Raw genomic sequence first — 7,956 nt, 5'->3', positions numbered from 1 at the left:
TCAAAAATTTGTAATTTTTCAATCACGAATTCTCTTTTATTTTAAGCGGGGAAGATCATCGTTAAATTACTGTGAAATGCCAAATTTACTTCATTTATCTGCAAAAGAATGCAAGATACTGAAGAAAATAACAGCTGTATAATTTAAAACCAAGCTGAAAAGAATGATTCAAGAAGGAGCCTGACTTGCATCTAAATTCGAATAGCCGGGTAAAGTCTTTCTGAGGATAACAGCCATCTGATTCTTTACATGAAAGTGCACGACAGAATCATGTCGAATCATCTTTTCACACAATGCTTTATTTTTGTGGACTTAATGAAAGTTAAGTTGTAGAGACATTAGGTATTTTTGGAAGCAGGCAAGATGATAAATAAGCAAGCGCCTTCGCCGGGAATCGAACCACGGATTTCTGGAATTATTCACGGTCCAGCGTGCAGAACCACTACACCACGAAGGCACGCTAGGAAAACGGGAGAAATACCTCATATACTCCCCCTTTTAAAGGGCGACTGGGGTATCTAGGGGAACAAATAAATCGTGGGTGTGGAGAGTCATCATCCATAACCCTTTTAGTTCGGGCGCCACTGTAGAGACATTAGGTATTTTTGGAAGCAGGCAAGCTGAAAAATAAGCAAGCGCTTTCGCCGGGAATCGAACCACGGACCTCTGGAATACCGGCCCAGCGTGCAGAACCACTACACCTCGAAGGCACGCTAGGAAAGCGGGAGAAATATCTTCAAAAGTATTTTAACAACTTCATGAAGAATGACTTTTAATTCACCAGACAAATGTTTAGATCTTAAGTTTTGTATGTGAGCAATGATCCCAAGTTAAAATCAGAATTCGTTCCTGACACAACAATGAAGACCTCAAAAATTCCTGATGCAGATTTTGGCACCATTCATCAGTGCATGGGTGCAACAATTAGATTAATGCTATTTTATAATTACAACTAACAGTTTTAAATACATTTATGTTAGTTAAAAAATCGGCTATCTACGATATTTCAATTTGATCTTGGGAAATATCAGTCAAGAATGGAATACGTATCAAAGGAAGAGGGGGATGAGGCAAAGTATCTAAAGCGACATCACTTGTGCGCAAAATTTTAGCCTAGTGGTCATGAAAAGATTTAATATGGTATTATGACAAATGAAAGTGCATAGCCGCTAAGTTTAAATTCTTATTAAACAAACACTCTTCTGAGCTGTTCAGTAGTTCAAGGTGGAAAGTTATGTATTGCCAGATGGTGAACAAAAGTGTACTAGAAGAGTTTTCATCCAATGAGTGGGCTGGCATACTATAAACTGCTTCCAAGGATTCCAGGTATGCGGAACCCAAGAAAGGATGCACTTTTAAAAAGCATTACGTGCTGTTGCAAGTTGACTACAGAACTTTTCAGTGCATATATACGACAAACCTACAAATCTTTACGATTTAAAAAAAGGAATACATCCAGTATGTTAAGAAAGAATAAAAGATCTTTAACAGCATTCCAATATTGGGATAAAATCCCTAACTTTAATTTTTTGTAGGCCAAAATTATTGCTTACATTAATTCGCTTTTCACTCTGAATTTCTCCAGTCTTCCGAATAATTTTCCGTCCTAAGGCCCGCTCTTCTTTAAACTAAACACGCCTACTTCTGCAACTACCACAACTGGAAAGCTTTGGTAAATTGGGCTAAACCTCATCCAGATTGTAGTTAGTGATATAATGTTTGATTGACAAAGTCATGATTAAATGTGAAGTCGTTTGCGGTACACAGCACGCAGAATTCGGTACAGAGAGTTGCTGGCTCCGACAGTAATCCTACTTGACATCGGGTCGAATTGAGGTTGGATGAGAGATAAGAGTACGTCATTCCATGCATCTTCAACTCTATGCCAGAATTCATCAGTCACGGTGACGTGCCAATCTCTCTGCAATCCATGACCTGATGTTCTCAATGGGTGAGAGATCAGGAGAACGTGCTAGCGAGAGCAACAACAACAATATTGGCTTCCCTGCCTCGTGAGACTTAACCACATTACAGGTCCACTCCCCCTTTAGTACAAGTCGCAGAGGTTCAACCTCCGCTATTGCCCCTCCAGAAGAGTGGCACCACCAGTCGTTTGATTGCTACCTGCCAGTCGCAGTGGAATATTACCCGGCTACTAGAGTCGTACCGCTCAGGACTTGCCAGACCCCGAGGCCGGCCAATAAGTGACCTTTCCCAGGGCCTTCAGAAAGCGAAAGCAACAGTTGAATACTCTCTATATTGAGGAAAATTTACTCGTAAGACAGCACGGGCAACATCCGCTCGTGCATTACCTTGTTGAAAGACGGCGTTATGCAAGCCTCGAAGATAGGGCACAGCTATGGATCTTAACATGTCAGAACGTAATGGCTATCCACATTACCAGCTATGTGAACAAGAGGTGACCAGGACGTGTACTCAGTTGTATCCCATACCAAGACAAGTGCTGAGCCCATACGACGATGACAAACGCAAGCTGACAACTTCTCTTCTTTTATGCGCCTCCGCGCACAGATAACTCTATCTTGATGTACATGATCATGTATACACCAGGAATTTGCCTGAAAAGTCGATCTAGTGCTATTTCTGTGTCTACTGCCGTCATTCGTTGCACCACTGTAGGCATGCCTGCAACATTAATGGAAGCTGCAACAATGGTCGCTGGGTTATAGATGTCGAACTTTCCACTTTTTCCCTCTCAGGCATTAATGGATCAGGGCATTAATTTTCAGGCAGTTTTTACAAGAAATTTTAACTCAAGAATTGGGACAAAGGTAAGGTACATAAAGCATTTGTCTCAGGTGAATAACTAGAAGAAATGCTAAATTAGCTATGAAAATTTAGAAATTCATTTCAAAGAAAGAAATTACAGTTATTAATTTTCAATTCTGGAACACATCAAGAAGTATTAAATGAATTTTGTGTTATGAAAGAAGCTGAAACAAGAGAGTAATTAATAACGTTAATTTCATTTGAAAATTACCGATGTTTTACAGCACTAATTATTTTTTAACATTAAAATTTATTACTAGAATTAATATACTGAAGCTAATTTGCGTTTGTTTATGCTAAGGTATTGGGCTCCTCAGTCTAAACTTTCCTAGATGGCATACTGCTGCTGACATCAATAATTCTGTACTTCCTTTTAATTTGAATTATACGTCTTATTACTCTGAGTTTGCTCTTAAGTCCGCTAACTGAATATGGACGGCGACACAACTGCCTACAGTTTTTGCAAGACTTAACACATAAAAGCTTATTAGAGCAGCATCCGAGTCTTAAAGTAAGGATGTTTTAAAATTCAGTACATCACATTTTCAGTATTCTTCTTCTTCTTCTTCTTTTTTTTTTTTTTTTTTTTTTTTTTTTTTTTTTTTGCGTAATATGCCATTGAACAAGACGAATAGTTTGATGTTTTATCTTCTTGCATACATATTTACTTTGCGCGGTGCTGTATACAGTTGGTTTAACTTATGGTTATTTCTGGAGCAGTTACACATATTGCTGGACATATTTTTTAACTGAATAGGCACATTAGTCAGTCTCATTCTGTGAAAAGACTTAAGTAAACACATAAGGAAATACATTTTTTTAGTTGTTCTATTGTTGTAGCGGAACAATAAAATGAATTGCTTAGTACGAGTACAAAAAATAACGAGGGAAAAAAAAAAAAAAAAAAAGATTTACAATTTCAAACTTTTTATGGAAGCTTATTTAAAAGAAAATATTCTAGCTATTTCCTATACAACCGATATTAATATAAAAGAGCATACTTTAGAAAGATTTTTTTTTAAATTCAGATGTAAACGATAGAATACATATAAAAATATGTTTCTTGCTACAGAAATATTTTAAAAACATAGTTTTTGAAAACGCTGAAACCTGAAGAAAGATAAAACAATGCTCTAAAGTGGTTGACTTAACGATTAGAAAAACTGAAATGGAAATATATATTAGATCGCAAGCTTGTTTATTGCGGCGAATAGAAATTAATAAAAGCACCTACAATATTCTGCTTATTGATGAAAAGGGGAGGGGAGTTAAAGAGAAAGCAAGAAGCTACATTAAATCTTAATACTTTTAAAATAGTACTTATATTGTAGTATTATAATGAGTAACTTATAAATTTTATCTGACAGCTTCTCTATTAGTCATAATACAGTTAACTGGCATATAATATTCTGCTCAAGTTCAACTAAGTCTTTCTTACAAGAAAAATTCATTCGATTGATAAAATATATTCAAGTTTTAAAGATTACTTACAATAAAACATGTGAGGCTATTTGCTTTAGGAGGGATGCTTTTGTGCAGAATATACCAAAAGATTTGTCTCATATTCAAGTTATACGTGTGAGAAATACGAAAACTGTTCGCAGCCAATCCTTTAACCATGGAATCGTACTAGAACTAGGAGCCACTGTTACTTGCTCAAACACTTATAAATACGAATTTTAGAGAAGGAACCGTAAGCAGTTCCAAAGCTAGACGAGGATTCCAAAGATTACATTTTAAAAATGACAGATCACTTATAGGAATCTAAATATTTGTAAAATTTTGAATGAAAAGTTTACAAACCATTAGACTGGTCACTATAGATCTGACTACAGAATTTTCTGCAAAGAACCCTCATCTCCCAATCTCACCCATATTTTTGGAAGTATTTTCATGTAAACACGGTACATCCAAAGGTTTTTCAGCCTGGTATACTGTGAAAAAAAATGGAAAAATTTTAATAGTTTACTTTTCGGTATGATTTTCTTGTACCTCGATTCTGTTTTCACATTGTTTGATAAGCAGCTCTTTGAAGGTTTGTCCTCAAAATGTTCTATAATTTTCTTTTCACAACACAGTCATCATTAAATCTCTTTTCACAAAAGTCAGTTTTTTTTTTTGTTTAGAGATAGACAATAATCATTTGAAACTAAATCTAGGCAAGTTCCTTAAACCCAAACTGCTTCTGTAAAGCATCGAAACTGCTAATTTTGAATTGCTGAAAGAAGTAAGGATACCCAAAAAATTATGTAGAAACTTTGATCCTACGAAGTTTTTATACAGAACGGGCAAAACAGTTGTTTTGATCCCTGACTTTTGATCGCCTGTCACTTAATATTTCTTTCTAAGCATGCACAATAGTTTCTGATGTCAATGCTACCAATGGTCAATGCAACTTTTACAAAAATCATCATCTATGAATTCTCGACCCATGCAAAATTGTTTTACCCATTCTATAACTGTAAAATAAATAGGAAGGAGATGAATCACTAACACAAGATAAAAACGTTTCATTTCTAATCAAAAATTGAATCACAAAATGACAAGCAATTTTAAATATTTTAAGACAAATTAACACATTAATTTTATTATTACTTTTTTAAAAGCCAGACGTATATAGGGGGCATGTATTTACCTCTTTGCATCAGTCGAAAAAATGTTTCGCCACAGCTTTGCTTTAACTACATATAAAATATACGAGAGAAGTAGAATGCACCAATGTTAGCAAGTAAGCATATTATCTTACACCTCAAGTTCTTCCCCATCAGCCAAAGCAAAACGTATTTCGATTTTTGACATATAATCAGGCTTACTTAACAATTGCAGACACAATAAACTGATGGCAATAAATAATATATAAGATATGCTCATTAACTTTCTTCAACCAAGTAGGCTACGTGTCATTTTTCCCCTCGAAAATATGCGATATGACTTTTAATATACTTAAGACTCTTATCAATTTTGGAAACTCAAATTATGGTACAGGTACACTGCGGGGAAACGTGTGTGTGTGTGATTATGGCAAAGCCTAGAGGGCTTTCTGCCTAAAGGGTGAAATGCCTTCGTGGAGGTCTTTCTAAGGGAAACTGGCTCGTATACACGTTACACATGGGGAAAACCATGAAAACACCCATGCAGCCAGCCCGTTCGCGGGATTCGAACCTCGGACCGAACTACCAGTGTTCAGCGACTTTACCACTCGGCCACTGGTGGGCACACTGTGGGAAAAAAAGGGGGGGATAGTGCAATATCTCCCGTTCTACTCGGCCGATTGACAAAATTCAAACTGTGTTTTCCATGTCTCGAAAGAGCGACTTAGGATATATATATTAGATTTATATATAGTATTGTTCGAACATAGGTATTTTGACACAAATTCGGACTTTTTCTGAAATAACATACCATTTTTTTTTTTTTTTTTTTTATTTCAATTCTACGACTCAAATTATGCCTAGATATTAAATTTTGCAAAATTTAGGGAGAAATTCAAAAATTTATCTTGGCGAAATTTTTTAGTTTGCGCCAAAAATAATTCACTTGGCGAACTTCTTAACATGTGGCAACTAATTTACCTTTCCCTTCCACTATGCCGGAGCAGGAAAAAAGGGAACTCGTTCCTACCTTTTTACATTGTGCATAAGCGGAAAAAAAGTTACTTCGTTTCTATTTCCAAATCATTTTAGCAAAGTGTCTAAACCACATTTGATGTTTTATCGCTTTTAACAAATATGCCAAATTTCAAAATGGGCCAATATATAAATTCACGTATATCTTCGGAAATTTTGAATAAAAAATTAATTTTTTGCAAGTATGCTTAGAAATACGTCTACTTTAAGGTGATGGTAAAATTTTTATAGATTATAATTAAGATTTTTTTGAAAAATTTATAAATTATTTAAAAATACAAATTTTAAAATTAAATTATAAAAAATGGGTGAATTTTATTTGGAATGAACTTGAATTTCGAAATGTGAAAGGAAGAATCAAATAAGTTTAATAAAAAAAGAGAGATTATTAAATATATACCAAACTCATTTAACATTGAAGAGCTAATTTTTTAAAAACTCCTCCTGCGATTTTTACAAAACTTGATAGTTTGGCGCAATTTGAGTTGTAGAATGGGGTGAGTGAGTGAGTGATTATGGCGCAAAAACCAAAGATGATTATAACGCGCCAAACACAAGATGGGATGATTACAATTGATAACATTAAAATTGAATAAATAAAAACAAGTAGATAAATTTACCAAATCCAGAGGATGAAGTCATATAAACAAAAGTTAAAAGCACACATTAAAATTCAAGACACAGTCTTCAAAACAAATTAGATTTGGTAATAAAAGCCAGTCTCTTTTAAATAATAAAATAAATTACAATTGACCTCTCTTCCGATTAAACGGTCGAGAGGTAAGTCACAGCTATTAAAATATTTCTGACGAAGACTGTTAAAACAGGGACACTCAATTAAAATATGACGAACAGATAGACAAACATTACAATATGAACAAACAGGTTCATTCTCAGCTTTTAAAAGGTAGTTGTGTGTCACTCTAGTGTGACCAATTCTGAGGCGAGTCAAAAGAACTTCCTCCTTACGATTTCTAGTTAATTCCCAATGCTCAATTCTAGGCTTTACATGTCTTAACTTGTTTTGAAGCTGAACATCCCAAAGTTGTTGCCATTTTTTTCGGATCTTCTCTTTGACTTCACAACAGATGTCTCCAAAAGGGATGAGGCGACTGGACAGATCAACAGCACATTTCGCTGTGATATCTGCCAGCTCATTCCCTTTTATTCCCACATGGCCGGGAACCCAGCAGTACAGGATATCATATCCACGACTCGTTAAGTTTATATGTAACTTCAGAATTATCACTATGACTGGATTTTGAGTATGGGAAAAAGCTTCTAATGATTTAAGCGCGCTACAAGAGTCTGTATAAACTATGAACTTATTGTGGCAGAGCCTTGAGATGTACAAAAGACTATAATATATCGCAGTTAGTTCGGATGTTAAGACAGAGAAAGCATGGTTCAAGCGTCTGCCCTCCATGTGATCTTCAATTACAAATGCCATTCCGACATGATCTTTTGACTTTGAACCATATGTATAAACTGGAAGATAACTGCTATATTTGTGCCTGTGCTCAGCGAAGAGTTGTCTGTA

General features: G+C 35.3%; 1 non-coding gene across 1 annotated transcript; it reads right to left on the bottom strand.

Moving 5' to 3' along the window:
- Positions 1–379: 379 nt before the first annotated feature.
- TRNAH-GUG (transfer RNA histidin (anticodon GUG)) lies at positions 380–457 on the bottom strand. Its single transcript is given in 2 exon segments — positions 380–415; positions 420–457. It is a non-coding gene; the product is annotated as a tRNA-His (tRNA).
- Between the last annotated feature and the right edge of the window lie 7,499 nt (positions 458–7,956).

This window comes from Stegodyphus dumicola, chromosome 7 (assembly GCF_044657685.1).
Source record: "Stegodyphus dumicola isolate Sdum_Otavi_A_Nest chromosome 7, ASM4465768v1".
Classification (NCBI taxonomy): Eukaryota; Metazoa; Arthropoda; class Arachnida; order Araneae; family Eresidae; genus Stegodyphus; species Stegodyphus dumicola.
This window is presented reverse-complemented; position numbering and strand designations above follow the sequence as displayed.